Here is a 24374-nt window from a genome sequence, read left to right on the forward strand (position 1 = left end):
GATTAAAAATATATTTAGTCATAATAAATTCTATCATTATATTATAAGTTTTAAGAGAATTTTTAGATTTGTGATATGTAAAATTATTTTTTATAATAGGAGTGCAAAATTGTAACATCCTACAAATTCTACATTAAAAATTTTACGGAAAAAAATAATATTTTATTGAAAAAATAATTTAATTGGGAAAGTTATGAAAATTAAATCACTTTTGATTTAATTATATATTGGGATGATAAATATATTTTTATGTCCCAAGTTGTGCATTATTTTTTGGAATAATTAATAAATGATATTAAAATTTAAAAATAAAAAATAATTATAATTTAAAGAGTTTTATTTTTTTTAATTCATATTATTTATTGAGAAATAAATAATAAGAACTCTTTTTAATTTTTTTTAAATATAATTTATTATGATTTGAATATTTTACATTTTAAATTGTGAGATTTAAAATAAAAAAATGATTGCTCAATTATTATATCATTTATGATATAAAATGTTTTAATTTCAATAAAAATATTATTTTATTAACTAATTATGATAAATTTGTTTAAAATGTCATCTAATTATTTTTTGGGATTTAAAAATGATTTAGATAAATATTTTTTGTGGCAGATTTAGATAAATATTTCTTTAACTTAAAAAAAATACTCTAGTAATTAAGTGCTAAATTAACAAAATAGAGTAACTAATAAAATAATTGATAAATAAATGAATTAATATATTAAATATCAGATTTTATTTAATTGAATAAGAAAAAGGAGTTAAAAATTATAATACTAGAATCCTAAAATTGTATTAGCCCCTTCTCTCTCCTCTTCTTCCCAGCCCGATACCACCACTCTTTCTTTTCTTCTCTCGCATCTCAGTCGGCCAGACCAAATGAGCCATCTCCAGCAACCACCCAATGACACGCACCCCACCACAAGCTTCCTTGGCCCCCAAAACCCCCAACCCGTGAAGCTTGCCTCCCCACTCGTCGGCATCCGTCGCAACTGGCCCCCCGAAGTTCTGTCACCGATGTGAGTTTGGAGGATTTTTCTAGCCTCCACCGTCTTCGAAACAAGAATTCAAGGGAATGGTTGGGTTTGTGAGCTCAAGATAAGCAAAACCCCTATGGAAATTGGACTGAAATGTCGCTGGAGGTGCTCACCAATGTCAAGAACGACTTTCTTCTTCTTCTTGTAAGTTCTTTTTTTTGTTTCCTTTTCTTCTTTAGTATATATTACTGTCACTGAATCTTGTGGAGCCAGAATTGCATATATTAACTCTTTTTAAAGCTACAAATCTAGGACCCTATTTATTTTTATATATATATATTCAGCTTGAGAAAGAATGTGAGATATTTGGTTTTGGCTTATTATTTTAGACAAATTTATGCTTACTAGCCATTTGGGTATTCTCTTCTTTCTCTGCGTAGTAGCTCTATTTTTTTTCTCATTCTCTATCTATATTTCTATATGTATACATTTTGAATCCTTCTCAATAATTTGTGAAATAAGGGATATCTGAATGACTTCACCTGTGCTGGCCTCTTCGCTCCTAATAGCTTCTTCTTCAAAACCAGGGCACTTCTGAGAGAATTGCCTCCTTTTATGAGCTTTGATGTGTATATTATTTGGTGTAAAGTATATATAGAAGCATTGGCTTATGCTTAGAGGGCATATCTATTTGTTATATTCATTGATTTCAGATTTATTCCATGGATATACATACACGGTATGCTCTCTCGTCAACCCTTATTGGTGGTGTAATGGGTGCACATGCTCAATTATGGGAGATATATTTGCTATATTTAATCTTCTATGCTCTTCTCCTTTTGTAGCATTCCCTTTCATAATGTGTTTGAGTAGTTATCTTGATGCTCATAATATTCTTTTTCTGTGTTTTGTCTGTTGCACATAAATTGTTTGTTAAAATGCCTTAGTGAAATGGACTGTAGTGTGCAATCTTATATTTTCATATACTGATGACTTGTATAGCTATAACCAGGTTAATAGAAACAAAATGATACTAGTTTTACACGTACAATTGATTTTTTCATTATCATTGTACTAATTTTTTTTATCTTGTAGTCATTCTTTCATGTATGTGATATGGGATTTGATCTAGTTAGCACTGCACATTTAATATTAATGAAGCATTTATATTGAAAAGGGAATTTAAATACATGTGCTCCTATTTTGTTTTCTTCTCAATATTGAAGTGTTATTTTAGAACTTTACATTTTTAGGCAGAGACATCAAAACTTAGTTCTATATTTTTATTTGGAAGGAATTGAAATTTGGTAACTGCAGATAAAATTGGCTTGTGGAAGAGGAAAGAATCATATTAAAAATATCTCTACTTTAGTCATGTATCTTTTCAAGATTAAGCAAACCAGATAACAACTTTGCTCAAGTAGTTGTTTGAATCAAAGCTGAGCTACCACTTATTTACTTTGTTGAATTATGACTTGTCAAGTTTATATTAATTACTATTATGGAGGAAAAGAAAATATACATTTCAGTTGCATTTTTGTGTTGTATATTTGTTGAAACTAGGCATTGATTGCCATTTGTTAGCAAATGCATACGACAAATTCATGCCCATCAAGAACATTCTAACTTATGATTGCTTTGGTTCTTAAATTTTGTTCAATTTTCATTTGCCTTCCATATTAAAGGTATATAGTGGTCTGTCTGGTTATTGTGGCATTCCTCAGCTATCAAGGAAGCTGAATCAGGTTGGTTAACTCCTTTCTTTGCATCATTAATACTGCTTGATTCCTATAAATGGATTAAGTAAATTTCAAGTTTTACGTGCTTTTGTGTCTCATTTCAGTACAATTCACTTACTCCTATTTTCTTTTTAATTGTTTCCAATGATGTTCACATGCCAGATTTTGGAACAACATATTAGAATGGCTCTCCCAAGTTTGAAGTATGAGCTGAACTCAGAAATGAATGCTATTGTTAAAGAACTTCAGACATACGGAAATGTTGTAGAGGCTAATGTAAGTTGTACTGTAATCATATGAATTATATTCTGTTATGCTATTGGGTGATAAGACTAGGTGTTTCTGGCTTTCTGCATATGGTTGGCATGTCATATTTGTTTGGATCTTGAATAATGCTTGCTTTTAAATATGCAATTGTAATATGGAATTATACATGTCTAAATTCTGAAAACTATCATTTGAACTTCAAATTGAGAAACATTGGCAAAAAAAATTTCTTAGATGCGTGTAAAAGTTTGTCCATCATCTATTTGTTGATTATTATTTATTTGTTTGCTCCTGAAAACTCGCCGCTTTGCTTGTCTCACTACCGTGACAATTATTTATTTGAGTTTATTTTGCTACCTTGTCCTGTATATCAACCAGGTGGAAAAAGGAGTAGTTTTGTTGAACATTTGTCAAAATATTGTGAAGGTGAATTTCAATATCCTGTTATCTTGCTCAAAATTTAGGTTTTTTTTGGTTAAGTCATTTTTGTAATCTGTAGAATTTGCACTGGACTCCAAGTACGATCTTTTATGTTATTTTTTAAATGAAAAACTTAACGATCTGGTGGTCTCTATTAGTTCATTACTATTTTTCACTGGACTCTTTTAGTCATTTCCGATCCTGTTTTATTCATTTAACAGATTTTTATGCTATGGTGGATGGAAGTAGTCAGGAAATATCAACTAAAGAATTGTCAGGTGGAGCCAGGATCCATTATATATTTCAGTCAATTTTTGTAAAGAGCTTGGAGGTACACCTTCAACTTTAAAACAACTTTGTCTTTTGTTTTTATGTTGCTTGTTATATATGCTGCATACATTTTAATTTTAGAAGTAATAAGTTTGAACCACAATCTCATTAAGGTAGTCATTGTTTCTTTTACTTCAGTTAATGGGCCCCTGCCATGAAAGCATCTCTTATTATGTTTATGGTACTGATTTATATGGTGCGAAGATAAATTATTAAAAATAAGGTGTTACTGTATTAACAAGCAGTTTGGCTATAAGTAATTGCAGGAAGTCGATCCTTGTGAGGGTCTAAATGATGATGATATTCATATAGCTATTCAAAATGCTGCTGGTGCTAGAAATGCATTAATCGTTCCAGAGGTGAGATGATGATAATGGCATATGCTGTATTGTTGTCCCTATCATGCATCTTCCTTTATGAAAAATATGTTGGGATGGTAACTTCTTAGTTTTTCCGCCTTCCAAAGACATGGAGGACAAAAAATAACTTCCTACTTTTTCCACATCTCAGGTCCCATTTAGAGTTTTGTGAACAGAGATACTTGGAGGCTACAAAGCCATAACAGTTCCATCAGAGGACGATAAAAAAAGCCAAAGATCTCTTTATGCACAATTAGAAGCAGTTGCTGACATGAAATTCACATATATTGCTACCTGTCAAAACTATGGCAACCAGAAGCGAAGTGGAGATCGTCGTTCAACAGACATCCTGAACTTGATGGTCAAGTATGTTCTCCGTTTGTTAATTAATGTTACATGTCATTTCTTCATTTCATTCAAGAATTTTTTTTTTTTTTCCTTTGTACAGTAATCCTTCTCTTAGGGTGGCATATATTGATGAAGTTGAAGAGAATGAAGGAGGAAAAGTACATAAAGTTTATTATTCAGTTTTGGTGAAAGTTGTTGATAATCTTGATCAGGTAAATATTGAGAACAATAATTGTGCTTCTATGCCTTATGATATACAACTGATTGTTTTGGTACCGGTTTAAAGGAAATATATCGGATAAAATTACCGGGTTCTGCCAAGATAGGAGAAGGAAAGCCAGAAAACCAAAACCATGTTATAATTTTCACGAGAGGAGAAGCTCTCCAGACGATTGACATGAATCAGGTAACCATTAGAATTTGAAGTTATCTTATGTTGTCTTTTGAATTAAGGCCAAGTTTGAGGCTGAAAGCTTCTAAATTTCTGTAGGACAATTACTTGGAAGAAGCTTTAAAAATGCGTAACCTTTTGGAAGAATTCAATGAGCAGCCAGGCTTCTTGAGCGGATGAGTCATAGCTAGAGTAACTTTTGAAATCATAATTAAAAAATATATTAATTGTAGTTTTTAGTTATCCTTACATAGTTATTACAAGTGTATATTTTGTTCTTGTAATTTTTAAATCTGGAACATACTGAGTTCTATTGATTATTTTGTTTGCCTATTGATTCTGTCTGAACCATGTTGTAATTACACAAGAAATTATGAATGATATAGTAGTTGAAAATAAAGAAATGAAAAAATTCCCATATTCTACATGGGACGTCGGTCTCCACAAAATTGTTGTCTTATGTATTACAGGGGACGATGCTTGTACATAAATTGTCATCTCATGTACTGCAGAAAGATGACGCTTAAGTAGGAACTGTCGTCTCATTTACTGCAGTGGATGATGCTTGCACAGAAACTGTTGTCTCATGTACCACAAGAGACAACGTTTGTATAGGAACCATCGTCTCATGTACGGTAGGAGATGATGCTTTTATTTAAACCGTCGTTTCATGCATTACATGGCATGACATTGCATGGGACGACGGTACTAGAACCGACGTATGAGAGTCCATACGACGGTTTAAAACCATTGTCCCATGTCAATTTTGTAGTAGTGGTGGTACCTATCTCATAACAAGTTACATCACTTTCTAGATCCTAGTATATAATTCATACATAAAATCATGCTTGCATGTTACACATAAAATCATGGAAAATAATGTCATTACACATAACAATCTTAAAGGTCTTCAAACAAGGACCTTAGACTTACTCAAAAAACATATAATTATGCATAAAAATGCATTTGTATGTAACATGCATACGTGTAATCATTTTTGAAAACAATGTCAATGTTGGAATTATCATGCTCTTTATTTCTTGACGATTTTACAAAAAATCAGCAAGCTTAATTAAACTTTTAAATTAATTACCCATTAAATTCATAGCGTGCTTGCTCCCATTAGTCATCTTAAAATCACTCCAACAACATGCATTAAGATTTAATTCTAAAATCTCATCCAAACTCACAAACTAATCATGGCTTAATTTGACAATAGGCATAAACTTGCTTAATAATCAATAACTCATTTTTTAAACCAAATTTTAAAATAATTGTTCAACTTTTCATGATGCTTTCAAATTTTAGCCATAAAATAAGAAACAACATTTTTTTCTAAATTAAAAATAAAATATGGAACATTTTTAATTCTCTTTCTAGAATACATAACCATATTAAATCATGATATTCATAAAAATTCAAAACTAGTTAAGGTATACACTTATGGATATAAATTTGGAAAAAATTACATGGATTTAAAAAAAAAATTACAAAATATTCTTCATTTTAAAAATATAATTTTAAAATTTAAACTTAAGTTATGTTGAATATATAATGAAAATCTCCTCTATATAAAAAAAAATATGTATTTAACGATTTTTTTTGTTAACTTTAACAGAATATTACAAATATTTAATGAAATATACTTTTAAAACAAATTAAAACATATGGTAGAATAAATATTTATTAATTATATTAATATAAATTTAAATATTATAAAATATCATTATTATTATAATATTTAATATAAGACAAGATATTTAAAAATTATATTAATATAAATTCAAATATTATGAAATATCATTATTATAATAATACATAGGGAAATTTGCAGGGAAGATAGAAAAAATAGTCTACAAAGTTACACATAAATCACTAAGTAGTTTTTTTTTTGCGCAAAATTCAGTAAGTAGTCTAAAAGGTTGCACTTTTGTCACTAAGTAGTTTTTTTTTTCGGCAAATGTCAATAAGTTATCTGAAATGTTGCAATTAAGTCACCAAGTAGTTTTTTTTTTTTTTTTTTGCGACAAAAGCCAATAAGGAGTTTGAAATGTTACACTTAAGTCACTAAGTAGTATTTTTGTCGCAAAAGTCATATTTTACACCAACTTTGTCTTAATTTTAATTAAATAATAAAAATCTAAAAAAAACACATTTCTAACTTTGAAAAATGATTTGAAATCTATTTCAAAAATAAAAATAATTTAATATTTCTAACGTGAAAAAATTATTTAATTTTATTTAAACTAAGATTTAGAAAATTTTACAATTTAAATAGAATTAAAACTTAGTTAAATTAAAATTAAACAAAATTTTCATGTTAAAACTTTTAAATTATTTTTTTATTTTTAAAACATATTTAAAATAATTCTTCAATATTAGAAATATATATATTTTTAGGTTTTTTATTAATTAGTTAAAATTAAGATAAAATTAGTGTAAAATGCGGCTTTTGCAACCAAAAAACTACTTAATTATTTAAGTGGAACATGTCCTACTTATTGATTTTTGCCGCCAAAAATACTACATAATGACTTAAGTGTAGTCTTTTAGACTACTTATTGATTTTTGTCACAAAAAAAAAACTACTTAATAACTTAAGTACAACCTTTTAGCCTACTTTCTGAATTTTACCGCAAATTTTTCTGATACATAATATAAGACTAAATATTTAAAAATTATAATAATATAAATTCAAATATTATAAAATATAATTATTATAATAATATTTAATACAAAACTACCTAAGTTTTGAAAATTATGACACTTAAATACATAACTCTTTTTTTACAGCTAAAATACATTATGTTATACTTTTTTGGCACTCGTAGGTACATTATCGTTATCTAACATGTAAGTGCCTACGTGGCAACTTCTTATTGGTCCACATTATTTATTATTGAATTTTTATTTAAAAATTCATTTAAATATTTAAAAAATAAATAAAAATCATTAAAAATTTAAGATTTCAATTAAAAATCATATTTTAATTAAATTTATATTAAAAATCATTAATCAAAATACCTAAAACTAAAAAATTAATTAAAATAAACACTTTTTCTCTTTCTCTCTCCTGATTCTTCATCTTCACCACTCTTTCTCTTCTTTTTTCAGTTTTTTGTTCCTAGGTTGTTAGGTTGGAGAAAATGGATGTTGACAGGGCTGAGATTTCTTGGATCGGAGGAGGACGAGGAGCACAAATCTGGGTCTGCTTGGATGGAGCTGGGCAGTTGGCATGTGGGCTGGAGAAGATGGGACTGTGACACCGATGGGGTTAGCTTCAGACAGAACCTGAGCACCCCTGAGCATGGCGACTCCAGTACCTCCGTCAAATCCAGATTCCATTCATCACCCAGCCTCCCCCACCGATGATGTTGTCCAATTTGCATGACGACAATGTTCCAGCCTCCATTTACCCAAATCTTCACTCCACCTGCGGAAAGAAAAAAAAAAGAACAAGATGAAGAGAGGAAAAGGAATGAGATGTAACAAAACAAAGTTGCAAACTAGCACACACGAAAAATAATGAAGAATGGTGAAGAAGAAGAAGAATCGGGGAGGGAAAGAAAGAGAATAACGATTGTTTTTAAGAAAAAATTTAATTTATACTTGTATTTAGTATAAGTTTAAAATTCAAATAAGATTCTAATTTATTTAATTTTGTTTTAAGATTTAATTTAATTTCTATGTATTTTTTTTAAAAATTGATTTTTAAAATTTTAATTATATAAAATTGAATATTTAATATATTTTTAAATTTTAAATAAAAATTATTTATTTGGACCAATCAAAATTTGACACGTAGGTACCGACTTGATAATTAATGGTGAGGTACCTACGGGTGCCAAAAAAGTGTAACGAAAGGTATTTTAGCTACAAAAAAAAAAAAAAAAGTTAGGAATTTAAGTGTCATAATTTGCAAACTTGGGTATTTTCGGCGCAAATATCCCTTTAATAATTATAGTAATATAAATTCAAATGTTATAAAATATTATTATTATAATATAATACATAATCTTAATTTTTATTAAAACTTTTATCATTTACATTTAAAAAAACATGTTACTTTTTTTATTATTTAATCTAACTTATTTAAATATATATATTCATATTAAATAACAACAAACATTATAAATGTATTATATATAGGTGGCGTGTGTGTATAAATAAAATTACTGTGTAACTATATAATAAATAATAATAACATTTCTCTTCTATCAAGAATAAACAAATTTCTTCTCCCATCATTGAGGTGTGCTTTGAATAATATCATTAATATTCTATACCTTGAATATGGTAGTTTGTGATCTAAAATGTTATCATAGTATCACTTCTACAAAAAAGGTCATTTGTGACAGTTCCCAACTACCACAATTGATTTTTTGCATTAGTTTTAAAAGTGACGCGGAAATATGCTAAGGAGTCTGACTTGTAGACTCACTTCTTTTCTTTTTAAATCTTATTCTCTAAACTCAGAGAAACCTCTAAGTCTTGAAAACCATCAAACTTAACTTTCTCTTCTATTGTATAATATTTTATAAGGTTATTAATAAAATGGGTTACCATTGTTAAAACACCTTGCAATAGTAGAAGGGGACAGTGAATCTTTTTCAAAAATTCCAAGCTTTTTCAAAGATCTTCGATCAGGTATTTAAATTATTTCAAAAGGATAAAAGCATTGGTTATTGCATATAATAGGATCTAGGTATTACTTCATTAAACTAGTTTATGCTATTGATAGACTTGTTAAAAAGTTGTGTTGAAGTTCACCCTAGATATGAATATGTATAGATACGTCACATTTTATATGAGAAAATAATAAATTTACATGATAAGAAGATTTTTCAGAAGAATTGCAGTTTTAGTAAAAATATTCCACCCACACTCTACTATCATATGAATATAAATTTTATTCTCAAAACCCAAGTCTTTTTCATATCTATAAAAACAACTATTTTTATAATCAATTATAAACTATATATAAGAAGTTCTTATAAACTAAAAATACCAGGAATATATGAACGTACCTAGAGACATAGAAAAGTATACCAATAAGCTCTGTCAACTCAGTATAGATAGTAACGATATAGATATATTAATAAATGAACTAAAAGAAAGTCTAGATAATCAGTTTGATAATTTATCACATAACATAGTAAACGCCTTTAACGAACATCATATCCAGTTATTAAACGAAGAATATAATATTAGCTATAAATTTATATCTGGTCAAGTAACTTTATTAGAAATTATTAAAAGTGACATTTTCAAAAATAGAAATCAGACAGTCGTAAATATTACTGATTATTAGCCTACAATATTTATTATAGCCTACAATATTTGACATTTGATACTATATAATATTACTTATCAATAATACAACAATACTATGTACCATAGTTATTATACAATAGCTGATATTTGATATATATAACGTATTAATCTATAATTATTATTATAACATTATATTATAACATTTAGCCTACAATATTTATTATAGCCTACAATATTCGACATTTGATACTATATAATATTACTTCTTATCAATAATACAACAATACTATGTACCATAGTTATTATACTAAATAATAAACTACAAAAATATAGATCTTCTTATCTGGTACAATAGTCTCAATTATTTGGAAATTTTATTTTATTAGTTACTATTTGGCCTACAATAGTTTATTTCTGGTACCATAGAACATATTTATTATACCACAAATTTACAATTTTCAAGCTTACAATTTTTAAAAAGAAAAGAAGTTTTATTAATAGTATCAATTAATAAAACTTCTTTTAAGAAAATTGTAAGCTTACAACACTGTAGACAATCTTTTACTTTTACAATTTTCAATTTTAGTTTTCTCAAAGATCTTCGATCAGGTATTTAAATTATTTCAAAATAATAAAAGCATTGGTTATTGCATATAATAGGATCTAGGCATTGCTTCATTAAACTTGTTTATGCCATTGATAGGCTTGTTAAAAATTTGTGTTGAAGTTCACCCTAGTATAAATATGCATAGATACGTCACCTTTTATATGAGAAAATTATAAATTTACATGATAAGAAGATTTTTTAGAAGAATTGCAATTTCAGTAAAAATATTCTGTAACGACCCAAAATTACTAATAAGGCTTAAGAGCCTTGATTAGTGTGCCGGGAGGGCATAATTGGAGGTTATGTGAATTAATGGTGTGAGAATGCATGTTTATGAGTATTGGATAAGCATGCGGGCCCTGTTTGGCTGGTAAGGGCACAATTGTAATTTTGGCCCGTTAGGGCGTAAACGTGATTATTTGTGATAAACTGTTGAGACCACATTATTATGTGGATATATGTGTTTGCAGCTTTCATCAAGAGGCGATCCTTGGGAGCGAGTAGCAGGAAAGTCACAACGGGACCCGATACTAGACTCGGGGTGAATCAAGGGGTATTTGAGATATTAGACAGTCATTTGGGTTATCGGGTTATGGAAATAAATAATTGGAGATATATTTGAGGTTAGGAAGCCTAAGTGGGAATACCGGGGAATTTTACCATTTTGCCCTCGGGAACGTTTTTGGCACCCCGAGCTTTGAGATTAACTTAAGTGAAGTAAATAAGGTAAAACAAAACAAAGGAAGGCAGCAGAAACAGCTAGAACCGACCCTCCTCTCTCTTCTCTTTTCTCTCAAGGAATCTCTTAAGCTAGCCATTGAACCAAGGGAATTCTTGGGCTGGGTTTATAAGAATTGGAGCTCTAGAATTTGAGATTAGCTCAGAAATTGATGGTGGATTCAAGCGGAGTTTGAGGTTCTATTGCTGGGAACTTGGGGATTAGCTCTACAACTTCTAGGTGGATTTGCTCTTCAGAAAAAGGTGTACGCTTGGGCTCGGGGCAGGATCGTGCTCGAGGGTCGTCTTTCCTAATTAAAGCACTTGGAATTAAAGGTAAGAAAACTGCACTTGTATATGTGGATAGGATGGGACTAAGTGTTCCTTATAGTTGTATGTATTGTTATATGATTGTGATAAACCATGTGAATATGTTGGGACCAAGAGTTCCCTATAATTGTATGAATGTCATGAGGTGGTATTATGCCACTGGGACATGCGATAAACGACCTAAGGGTGTCAAAATCAATACTTGCGCATAGGGCGCGGCTCGACCACTGGTATCTGAGGACAGCTTAATAATCACTGAGCTCGGTTTAAGCGGGCCGGAGTCAATGGAATGAACACTGGGCTTGGCCTAAGTGAGCCAAAGACAGTGGGTTAAATAGAGGGTGCGGCCTACGGGTGTTAACCCTAGTTGTTGCTTGATATATATATACCATTGTTAAATGTTGTGTATGATATGCTGAGTATCTGGAACTAGATCATTGGTTATTGACTGATATCCTGGATTGAATGAATGCTATGACTTGTCGGGTAGTTGATTAATGTCTTGTAAATTATTTGGTTATGCTCTGTGAATTACTTAGCCGTTAATACTAGTTATGTTATGATATTATGTTTTCTTGCTGGGCCTTGGCTCACGGGTGCTACGTGGTGCAGGTAAAGGCAAGGGTAAGATGAGTTGACCATGAGTTAGAGAGCTCTGGGGGCGAGGTGTACATTGTCAGCTGCTCGGCTGCCATGGTCGAGGGATTGTACAGGGACGTGAACCTAAAACGTGTATTTTTCCATTAGAGTGGATTGGTTATTTATTTGTTTTGGAAATTCTGTAATTACATTATTTAAACCTTGATTTGTGATCCCATGTACCAAATATTTATTTTAATGAAAATTATTCGTTTATAACCAAAATATTTTAAACCTAACCGGTTGTGTCGTCAGATTCACATTTTTAATCAAATGACTTGATTAGCATGTCTTGCACTATTTCAAATACACAGTGTAACGATCTTGGTTATCCAGGGCGTTACAACTTGGTATCAGAGCATCCTAGGTTTAAGGGTTCCTGGAGATAGGCTGGACATGTACACTCGCCGCTAAAGACAAGCTTGACTCAAGGTTCTATAATTGAATATAGGAGACTATATGCTTAAGTTTTTTTTATAGAAATATGAATGTATTATGCTGTATGACTATAGGGAGCATGAGAACTGATAGGGCCTGGCCCTTGACTATTGTGGGATGAGATTGAGGCATGCTGATTAGCATTGCTGTTGCCTGTGAATGAATATTTGGATAATGGTTTGCATACCGATTGTATGTGGGTGATTACCTGAATTGAATTTATATGTTATGCTTGTTTATTGGCTTGTAGGAAGCATGATAGTGTGAATATACATGGTAGTAATAAATTTGGTAGCTAAGTGCGTAGAATTGTGAATTATGCTTTATGTGTGCATGAATATTGTGGTTATTTGGACCTGGATGTGGCTTGGTTCGGAGTGTGAACCTCAGGGCTGAGGAGTTTAGTCAGCAATGGTGGATGAACTCAGATTGTTTGCGTCCAGAATGGTTAAGTAGACCTGGCATTGTATTACGGGAGGGTTGAAGATGATAGTTGGTGTTGGAAACCTCCATCTGCCCCTGAAAGTCGCAGAGATGTTCGCTAGCGTGTGAGTAAATGGTGTTGGTTTAATATAAGGATATAGACAGATAAAGAGTATTAAATGGAAGGCCTAAAAGGCATTATCCTCTGGTTTGAGGAGGAAAGTTTGGGTTTGCCTAAGAATTGTTTAGTGGATGGGCAAAGCTAATTCCATCCTTGGGTATATGAAGATGAGAGGTCATAAATAAGGAGTTGCGTTAAGTACTTGTGGTAGAAGGATGCCAGGAAATGGTATTCAAACTGAGATATTGGCATGATGGGTTGGAAAGAACTCAGATGGTGATTTGATAAAAGAGGTTATAAAGGCATAGTTTGAGCTGCGGAGACTATTAGGCTTCTAAGCTTGATTTAGAATGATAAGGTAACGACAGTGTATGTCAGTGAGTTTTGTGAGTTGGGTAATTCGGTTTGGAAGTTGATACAGGTGGGTGCAGCTAGAGAGGATGACCCATATAAGGATTAAACTATGGAATAGTCCTGAGTATCAGGGTCGCACCAATGCATGAGATCTTCATCTGTGTTTAGGCAGCAGTGAGGGCCGCGTTATTTGAGATTTGGGGAATGAGGTATAGAGCATGAATGTTGTAGGGCAAGAGATGCAAAAGACGGTACTTCCAGTGGTAGAATTCAGTAAGGACAGATTCTCGGTTATCGAGGTAGAAGAACCCCAAACAGTGCTATGGCACCTAGTTTTTGATAGGAAGGGGTCTGATTGTGAAGGTAGTTGTTAGGATGGTGATGGGAACCAGTGAGGTTGTTTGGTATGCACCTGAGGGCAGAGGACGCCACCTGGAAGGATGTCAAGTGAGGGCACGACTTCTACACGAATGGTTTGATATGTAGGATGGATTTCCCATGGTTAGGGAACGGAAGACTGGAATACCTCGTTACATTCGAAGCTCGAGGCTAGTTCCTCGAAGATGATTAGTTAACCAGATAATTCATGTTTCTAGTTATGTAACGAGCTGGAAGAGTTCAGTGTTGAGAATGTCCCAAGAGAGATTCAGACATAGGGAATATGCCTCAAGGGTACTGTGCGAGAGGCTGAAGATATTTGTATTTGTTGGGGAGGAATTAAAAACTTCTGGCAGAGGAATTGGGATACAAGTAATCGAGAGGTTCATGGTGAGAGCAATAGAACTCGTCATATGGAAGCCTCGACATAAGTCAGAGTGAGAGTGAATATGTTAAGAGACAACCATGGATTGTAGGGGATATCATTTGGAGTACTTCAATTGGACTGAATGGAAACTAAGATGACCAGTAGGGAATTCAGATGGGTAAACAAGGAAAGATTGGGTATGCTTCAGGATCGGGCTAAGGGTAGGTTTGGTATCAGGGACATTGTGGAAGATGGTTTGATAGAAAGAATTACTGAAGCAATCGAGGAGGTTTGACCTCGGGGTGAATCAAACAGAGTATCATATTGTGGGAATGGTAGGCAATGCCTGTTAAGGATGAAGAGTTTAAATACCCGGTTACAAGACAGGATAATGTTTCCAGGAATTGATCAATGATCTGGTTATTACTAGCTGGAGATCAAGGAAAGAGACATTTCAGGAGTTACTACTTGTATTGAGTAGGGTGTGATGGATTGGTAACAAAGGTTCTTAACTGGTTCAAGCTCCAGCAACACAGGTAAGTTTTTTAAGAAGAAAATATAAGAACAGGTATGGACAAGTCTCCTTCAGGTTTACGGGCGGTATGTTGGATTACTCTTCAGTTAGAAGTGGGAAGCGAACGACTATTACGCTGATGATGTTAGTACTAAGGAAGCAAGGTCACAGGTAAGGCTCCATGAAGTGTTAGTTTGGTCTCGCCAGGGGTATTCAGAATAGTGCTACAAGAAGAAGAGGGGTTAGGTATGAAGAAATTTGATTTGAAGCCACAAAGCTGAAGAACGTCTGAAGGACAAGAAGCACAACAAGACTGGCAAGCGCGTCATCTACCACATAAGTATCTTCGCAGACAACTACACTAGAGATTTGAGGAACATCAAAACTTGAAGTTAGACTGAATGGATAATGTCAAATTAGAAGTTCAGAAGACAAGGTAAGAATTTATTAGCACTTGGTGATGCAGGAATACACATGTTATGGTTGGATATAGAAGGGTAGCATAAAGGACCTAACCTCTGATAAGGATACAAAACTGTGAGGGTGCATCACAGGTTGGGGCACGCCGAGACTCAGGCTAACGTGAGGATGGATCAAGCCTCGCGGAAGGTAAAATGGGAACATGGTCGATATACTCGAAAAGATAGGTAGGCTGTGTATGCACAGCGTAAGGTAAAGAGCGTTTTGTCATTTGTAAGAAAGATAATGTTGAGACCAAGATTTAGTGAAATGTAAGGGATGGGTGGTTGGTGTTGGAAATCCTCAACTGTACGAGGGGAAGGTTTGATTGGTGGCAGATCTCTTACTTGGGAGGTGTGTGTCAGTTAAAAGAACATCACGGATTATAATGGACTGGACAAGGTAACGATTGAGTTGGTATAGCCTTAGTGTATGGTGATGGACATGTACGTGTTCCTTTGGGCAATTGAATCCAAAGTGATGGTTAGGTGGAAGCAGGGAAGAATCCTGTCAAGGTATTATGAGTTAGGGTACCAGAATCGGATGAACGATCCGATGAAAATTTGGCATGGAGATGGGAATTCTAAATGGATATCGTTACACCTCCTAGGGTATGTTGTACCGGGAAGTTTGAGCGGGTGACAGAATCTAGTAAGCTCGAATGTTGAAAGGTAAAGTGATATGATGATAGATCCTAGGAATGGACCACATTATTAGAAGTAAGGTGATTGGATAGAGAAAATTATAACTCAGCTGAATGAGTTAGCATAGTTTGGTTTGAATGAACTAGTAATGGGGCAGAGCATTGCTAATGCTAAATTGAGACCGAATAGTTTTCCAAGTTTTGGAAAGGGACCAGAGAGCGAAGAGAACAGAATGGGAATCTGGAATTACTGATTGGTTGTAAATAGGATAGCAATCTGAGGGCTTAACAGTTATGTTAAGGGATTAAGTGTTGAATGTGTAAACATTTGGGATATTAAGGAAAGTGTACTCTTTGATGAGATAGCCATGGTAATGGATGCTGGAGTATAGCTAAGGTGACATGGCATAGGATATGGTAAGATAAAAAGCAAGGAGTGCTATGCAAAGTAGAGAAGGGAAAGATAGTGGATACTGCGGTTCAGTATTAGTTCAGGGGGAAAACCAAGAGGTTGTTGGAATTCTTAAGGCAAGAGTGCCTGCCTATCTGAAAGGACATAGGAACTTGTAAATTGTTAACTTTGGAATACAAAGTTCCAGAATGAGAGATTTGTATCTCTCCAAGTAAGTGCAGGCAAGGAAAAGTATATTATTCTTGGAAAGAAAGGGGAGTTCTGACTCCCGATTCAACAGGAATTCTGAGGTTGTACCAAGGGTTAGGTCGAGGGCCTATAATCTGATTTCACCCTGGTAGGGGTGATGACTCATAAGTATTTCTGGCATCGAGAATAAATCAATGAAGCGATCATTGTGAACTAAACAGACTCTGGAGTTTCTGCAGATCTAATGTGCAAGTAAAAGTTAAAGAAAATATAGTTATCAGACAAGATCTTGTGGAACAATATTGTTACTCACATTTGAGTGTTATCAAAGATTAAGAGTCAAGGCGTTGGACCTTGGGAATTATAGTCAGAGGTATGAGGTTTACTGTCTAATGTGTTCGAGTAAATTTCGAGGACAAAATTATTATAAGGAGGGGATAGTTGTAACGACCCAAAATTACTAATAAGGCTTAAGGGCCTTGATTAGTGTGCCAGGAGGGCATAATTGGAGGTTATGTGAATTAATGGTGTGAGAATGCATGTTTATGAGTATTGGATAAGCATGCGGGCCCTGTTTGGCTGGTAAGGGCACAATTGTAATTTTGGCCCATTAGGGCGTAAACGTGATTATTTGTGATAAACTGTTGAGACCACATTATTATGTGGATATATGTGTTTGCAGCTTTCGGCACGAGGCGATCCTAGGGAGCGAGTAGCGGGAAAGTCACAACGGGACCCGATACTCGACTCGGGGTGAGTCAAGGGGTATTTGGGATATTAGACAGTCATTTGGGTTATCGAGTTATGGAAATAAATAATTGGAGATATATTTGAGGTTAGGAAGCCTAAGTGGGAATACCGGGGAATTTTACCATTTTGCCCTCGGGAACGTTTTTGGCACCCCGAGCTTTGAGATTAACTTAAGTGAAGTAAATAAGGTAAAACAAAACAAAGGAAGGCAGCAGAAACAGCTAGAACCGACCCTCCTCTCTCTTCTCTTTTCTCTCAAGGAATCTCTTAAGCTAGCCATTGAACCAAGGGAATTCTTGGGCTGAGTTCATAAGAATCGGAGCTCTAGAATTTGAGATTAGCTCAGAAATTGATGGTGGATTCAAGCAGAGTTTGAGGTTCTATTGATGGGAACTTGGGGATTAGCTCTACAACTTCTAGGTGGATTTGCTCTTCAGAAAAAGGTGTACGCTTGGGCTCGGGGCAGGATCGTGCTCGAGGGTCGTCTTTCCTAATTAAAGCACTTGGAATTAAAGGTAAGAAAACTGCACGTGTATCTGTGGATAGGATGGGACTAAGTGTTCCTTATATTTGTATGTATTGTTATATGATTGTGATAAACCATGTGAATATGTTGGGACCAAGAGTTCCCTATAATTGTATGAATGTCATGAGGTGGTATTATGCCACTGGGACATGCGATAAACGACCTAAGGGTGTCGAAATTAATACTTGCGCATAGGGCGTGGCTCGGCCACTGGTATCTGAGGACAACTTAATAATCACTGAGCTCGGTTTAAGCGGGCCGGAGTCAATGGGATGAACACTGGGCTTGGCCTAAGTGAGCCAAAGACAGTGGGTTAAATAGAGGGTGCGGCCTACGGGTGTTAACCCTAGTTGTTGCTTGATATATATACCATTGTTAAATGTTGTGTATGATATGCTGAGTATCTGGAACTAGATCATTGGTTATTGACTGATATCCTGGATTGAATGAATGCTATGACTTGCCGGGTAGTTGATTAATGTCTTGTAAATTATTTGGTTATGCTCTGTGAATTACTTAGCTGTTAATACTAGTTATGTTATGATATTATGTTTTCTTGCTGGGTCTTGGCTCACGGGGGCTACGTGGTGCAGGTAAAGGCAAGGGTAAGATGAGTTGACCATGAGTTGGAGAGCTCTGGGGGAGAGGTGTACATTGTCAGTTGCTCGGTTGCCACGATCGAGGGATTGTACAGGGACGGGAACCTAAAACGTGTATTTTTCCATTAGAGTGGCTTGGTTAATTATTTGTTTTGGAAATTCTGTAATTATGTTATTTAAACCTTGATTTGGGATCCCATGTACCAAATATTTATTTTAATGAAAATTATTCGTTTATAACCAAAATCTTTTAAACCTAACCGGTTGTTTCGTCAGATTCACATTTTTAATTAAATGACTTGATTAGCAGGTCTTGCACTATTTCAAATACACAGTGTAACGGTCTTGGTTATCCAGGGCGTTACATATTCCATCCACACTCTACTATCATATGAATATAAATTTTATTCTCAAAACCCAAGTCTTTTTCATATCTATAAAAACAACTATTTTTATAATCAATTATAAACTATATATAAGAAGTTCTTATAAACTAAAAATACTAGGAATATATGAACGTACCTAGAGACATAGAAAAGTATACCAATAAACTCTGTCAACTCAGTATAGATAGTAACAATATAGATATATTAATAAATGAACTAAAAGAAAGTCTAGATAATCAGTTTGATAATTGATCACATAACATAGTAAACGCTTTTAACGAACATCATATCCAGTTATTAAACGAAGAATATAATATTAGCTATAAATTTATATCTGGTCAAATAGCTTTATTAGAAATTATTAAAAGTGACATTTTCAAAGCATTACTAAAAGTAAAAGGTCTTTTAACTTGAAAATTGTCACCTTACAAAAACTATAGTTTTACTTCTTTTCTTTTTAAAAATTGTAAGCTTGAAAATTGTAAATTTGTGGTATAATAAATACGTTCTATGGTACCAAAAATCAACTATTGTAGGCTAAATAATAAATAATAAAATAAAATTTCCAAATAATTGAGACTATTGTACCAGATAAGAAGATCTATATTTTTGTAGTTTATTATATAGTATAATAACTATGGTACATAGTATTGTTGTATTATTGATAAGAAGTAATATTATATAGTATCAAATGTCAAATATTGTAGGCTAAATGTTATAATAATAATTATAGATGAATACATTATATATATCAAATGTCAACTATTGTATAATAACTATGGTGCATAGTATTGTTGTATTATTGATGAGAAGTAATATTATATAGTATCAAATGTCAAATATTGTAGGCTAATAATCAGTAATATTTATGTTGGGGTTTTATGCCCTAATTAAAACTCAAATCCTTTGTAATCTCATTTTATTATCAATAAAAGAATAGAAATTATTTTTTGACTTGGTCAATCACTTTGCTCACATGTTTTATTTGCATGATTATTTGTTTAATATAAATTTCTATTAAATCCCGAGCATATAGCTAATCTTATTTATAGTGATGTAATCACAGTGGAATATAAATATGATTATATATTCAAAATAAGTTAGTCCTAAGATTAGTCAGTGCATAGGATTTACACTAACTTGCCAATCTACGATATGATCAACTTACATATTATGGAGTTATGTTCTTTCCAGAACATTAGTAAAGTAGATAAGATCGGATGTATTTATTACATCGGATTGGACCGATATTAACAGTTGATAAGATAAGTAAACATACCGTTATTATCTATTCTAGTCATATCATATAGTTGACCATAGGTCAATTCAATCTCAATTATGAGTGGTTAGTATTCTAACTGATTGTATTATTTGAGTTCTTCACTTGTTCGTTACCAGCTTACCCTACGGACTAGCCCATACTTACATCTTGGGAACTCGGTAGTATAATTGAGTGGGAGTGTTAATCATAGATATGAACATCTATATAGCTTATGATGAAGAAGTGAAATGATGGTTTCCTTTTAGTTTGGTTCAAGGTGTTAAATGATAGAGATCTCATTTCAGTAATTAAATTAGTTTACTGAAATATCATTTACAAGGAACTAAGTGTTTTAAGGATAAAATACAATGAGGGGTAAAATGGTATTTTAGTCCTGTCTCATTGTAGACCATCTATAGAGGATTGAGTGACAATTATGGTTGTAGCTGTAAATCCTATAATTGGCATTTTTATAGAAATATCTTTTTCTTAAAAGATAAATTGGTGGATTTAGTTGTTTCCCTTTATTATAATATTCGGAAATGTTTGTTTCCCTTTATTATACTTTTCGGAAATGTTTGGTTTCCCTTATTATAATTTTCAGAAATATTTGGTTTCCTTTTTTGTGAATTTTGGTTTCCTTATTGTCTCATTTTGCTTTTAAAGGGAAAAAGTATATTGCAAATATTTGGTACTTACCCAAAGTTGTTTTTGGAATATTTGCTTATATATTTTTCGTACAGCTCAAGGATTGCAATCAGGAAACTGGTTCTTAATGTCATTAATTATTGTTTCCTTTTTGAGCTTGTTTTTTATCCGACATAGGTTTGAGCTGTCCCCACCGATATCGCATCTGTCGGATCAGCATTTTCTAAAAAAGGCAACTCTTCATCAATCAAGAATAACTACTATGATTCTTGCCTTTATTAAAAGAAGTCTTTCTCTGCCTTTGTGAGCACGAAAAAGAATCTATAAATAGGGCTCTAAAGGCAGTTAGAAAAGTGAACTCTTTGGTGCATTATTCGTGAGCATTATTGTAATATTTGTGAGAGTTCCTCTTTTGTATTCAAGATCATAAGTATTCACATGATCTTGTAGTAATATGTGTGTTTAGTTTTTAGTGGTGAGTTTATACCATGTTCATGAGTGAATACACATTGTAATTTGAACACAACGTTTATAGTCTTCGGGAGAAGATTTTTACAAGCCTTGCATCGAGAGGATGCAAGCACTCGCTGGCCATTGAAGGGAGTTCAAGTGGTTGAGCGTTTCAATCAAGATCAAATTAGTGAAGAGAAGTACAACAAGTTGCGGCAAATCTCAAGAGGGAGTCTTGTTTTGTTTAAGTCAATGTTTTTGTACTTGTGATTCTTTATTAATTGGTTTTATTCTCTGGGCGTGGCCCCAAGGAGTAGGCTATCCGAAAGGGTTTCTGAACCTTGTAAAAATTCGTTGTGTTCTTTATTGTTTTGCACTGTCTTTTTATTGTGTTCAGTTTCTGTCGTGACAAGTTTGATTTCTGTCCCGACAGAACTGTAATCTGAGTAAACAGTTAATTACCATTCCGCACTTTAATTAATTTACTTGGTTTAATTAATTTGGTAATTATTAAAAACAGAATTTCAGTAACAATGGATAATTAATAGCGTATCTATATTTGTTATAGAGCGTTCTATGAATTCAAGAGTGCAATTCCAAGTCTATAGTAGAGTCACGAGGAATTAATAAGTTAGTAAATTTATTTGTTAGATTTTTGATAACTTATTGGAGCTTGATTTCATAGGTCCATGGTCCCCATTTTACCTTAGATAAAATCATCTAGATAGTCTCAATTAATTGATTTAATTATCAATTAGAGTTATCAAAGTTGATCAGGTCAATTTTGGATAGTTTCATAGAGTTATGTAATTTTGAGAAGAAAAGAGAAATTATGGCAGATTTGTTAATTAAGATAAATTGGTATCTAAATTAATAAATAAGTTTAAATCAAGGTTCAAATTATAAATAATTAATTTGATAAAGGATTTAAATAATTATTTAATTAATTAAATCAATAGAAAATAATTCAGGTTTTGTTTTTAAGTCCAATGGGCTTATAATTAAATGAGAAATTTTACGGGCCTAAAGCCCATGATAATTTCGACCTAGGGCCTTAAAATTGCTATTATTTTATTGATTTTTTAATTAAATTAAATGGCCTAATTGAGTTTATAAAAAGAGTGCTTAGAGAGAAGTCAAAACATAAGTTTAATCACTGGTTTTCTGATAGTTTTAGATTCTCTCTAAACACAAGTCCTTTTCTAAGCCTCTTTGTTATTTTCTCTTCGTCTCTCTATATCTATCTCATGTGTTGAGAATTGCCCACAATATTCAAGGTGGTTCTAAGGATACATTGGAAGACTGTGAAGAAAATAGAAGATCGGTTGAGTTTCTTGATAATACTCTGCGATAGAGAGGATACAAGAGTTAGAGAAACTGAAGGAATGACTCTTTCATTCCGCTGCGTATACTGTGAGTATTCTTGTCTTTGTTTCTCTTTGAATTCAATTTTAGAAACATGTTTTAGGTTATCTCATATTAATTTGTTTAATATTAGATCTACATGAAAATAAATAAAGATCCTATATAAGTTTTTCTAACAATTTATGATTGTCTGATTTCTATTTTTGAAAATGTCACTTTTAATACGTTCTAATAAAGTTATTTGACCAGATATAAATTTATAGCTAATATTATATTCTTCGTTTAATAATTGAATATGATGTTCGTTAAAATCGTTTACTATGTTATGTGATAAATTATCAAACTGATTATCTAGACTTTTTTTTAGTTCATTTATTAATATATCTATATTGTTACTATCTATACTGAGTTGACAGAGTTTATTGGTATACTTTTCTATGTCTCTAGGTACGTTCATACATTCCTAGTATTTTTAATTTATAAGAACTTCTTATATATAATTTATAATTGATTATAAAAATAGTTGTTTTTATAGATATGAAAAAGACTTGGGTTTTGAGAATAAAATTTATATTCATATGATAGTAGAGTGTGGATGGAATATTTTACTGAAACTGCAATTCTTCTGAAAAATCTTCTTATCATGTAAATTTATTATTTTTCTCATATAAAAGGTGACGTATCTATGCATATTTATATCTAGGGTGAACTTCAACACAATTTTTTAACAAGCCTATCAATGGCATAAACAAGTTTAATGAAGCAATGCCTAAATCCTATTATATGCAATAACCAATGCTTTTATCCTTTTGAAATAATTTAAATACTTGATCGAAGATCTTTGAGAAAGCTTGGAATTTCTGAAAAAGATTCACTGTCCCTTTCTACTATCGCAAGGTGTTTTAGCAATGGTAACCTATTTTATTAATAAACTTATAAAATATTATACAATAGAAGAGAAAGCTAAGTTTGATGGTTTTCAAGACTTAGAGGTTTCTCTGAGTTTAGAGAATAAGATTTAAAAAGAAAAGAAGTGAGTCTACAAGCCAGACTCCTTAGCATATTTATACCGAAATAAAAATTTATCCTTTATTATTTTATTAAAGTGAGGATAAGATGATAAGGTTCAACATTTATGGTATTTTGTTTTTTCTGAAAGGATAAGATGCGTAGCACATGGGCGGTTACCTTTGGTCTTTGTGAAAAGAGCATCTTATCTTTAAATTAGACTTTAAATCGTAGTGCTTCCCATAGTAGGGTCCTCAAGTCCAAGTCGGTCGATGGAGTCTTCTATATCATATGTCCCATCATATTGACTATTACATTCCTCCATTTTCTCGTCGACAGCTTTATTGATAAGAAGTTGTATGTCTTTAGTGGACATGGTTACTTGATTGACGGTAGGTGGAGTGCTCTGTTGCTGATGTTGATGTCAAAAGGTATCCACTTGAAGCTTAAGACTGGTAATTTGGTCCCAGCAGGCTTCATTTTCTTCTTTTAATTTTTTGTTTACTAAGTCTTTTTCTATTATTATTTTATTATAATAAATACAATTGGGGCAATTTAATTCGGTTACTTTTTCTTTCCTCCTATCTTTTGTCTCATCATAATAATTGAGACCCCAATACATAATAGCAGCTTTAGTAGCTTCTTCATAATTTACTTGGTCTTTCCAAATGGCATTATT

At 32.5% G+C, this 24374-nt stretch overlaps 1 long non-coding RNA gene across 2 annotated transcripts; it reads left to right on the forward strand.

Moving 5' to 3' along the window:
• The first annotated feature begins 776 nt into the window (after nt 1-776).
• On the forward strand, nt 777-5170 carry LOC133804772 (uncharacterized). Of its 2 annotated transcripts, XR_009878618.1 has the most exons (9): nt 777-1187; nt 1506-2728; nt 2885-2998; nt 3631-3740; nt 4006-4098; nt 4250-4464; nt 4547-4658; nt 4733-4852; nt 4937-5170. It is a non-coding gene; the product is annotated as an uncharacterized LOC133804772 (long non-coding RNA). The 2 variants fall into 2 exon arrangements; XR_009878617.1 differs by having other exon boundaries at nt 4547-4852.
• Nucleotides 5171-24374: the final 19204 nt, after the last annotated feature.

The sequence above is a fragment of the Humulus lupulus genome, chromosome X, assembly GCF_963169125.1.
Source record: "Humulus lupulus chromosome X, drHumLupu1.1, whole genome shotgun sequence".
Classification (NCBI taxonomy): Eukaryota; Viridiplantae; Streptophyta; class Magnoliopsida; order Rosales; family Cannabaceae; genus Humulus; species Humulus lupulus.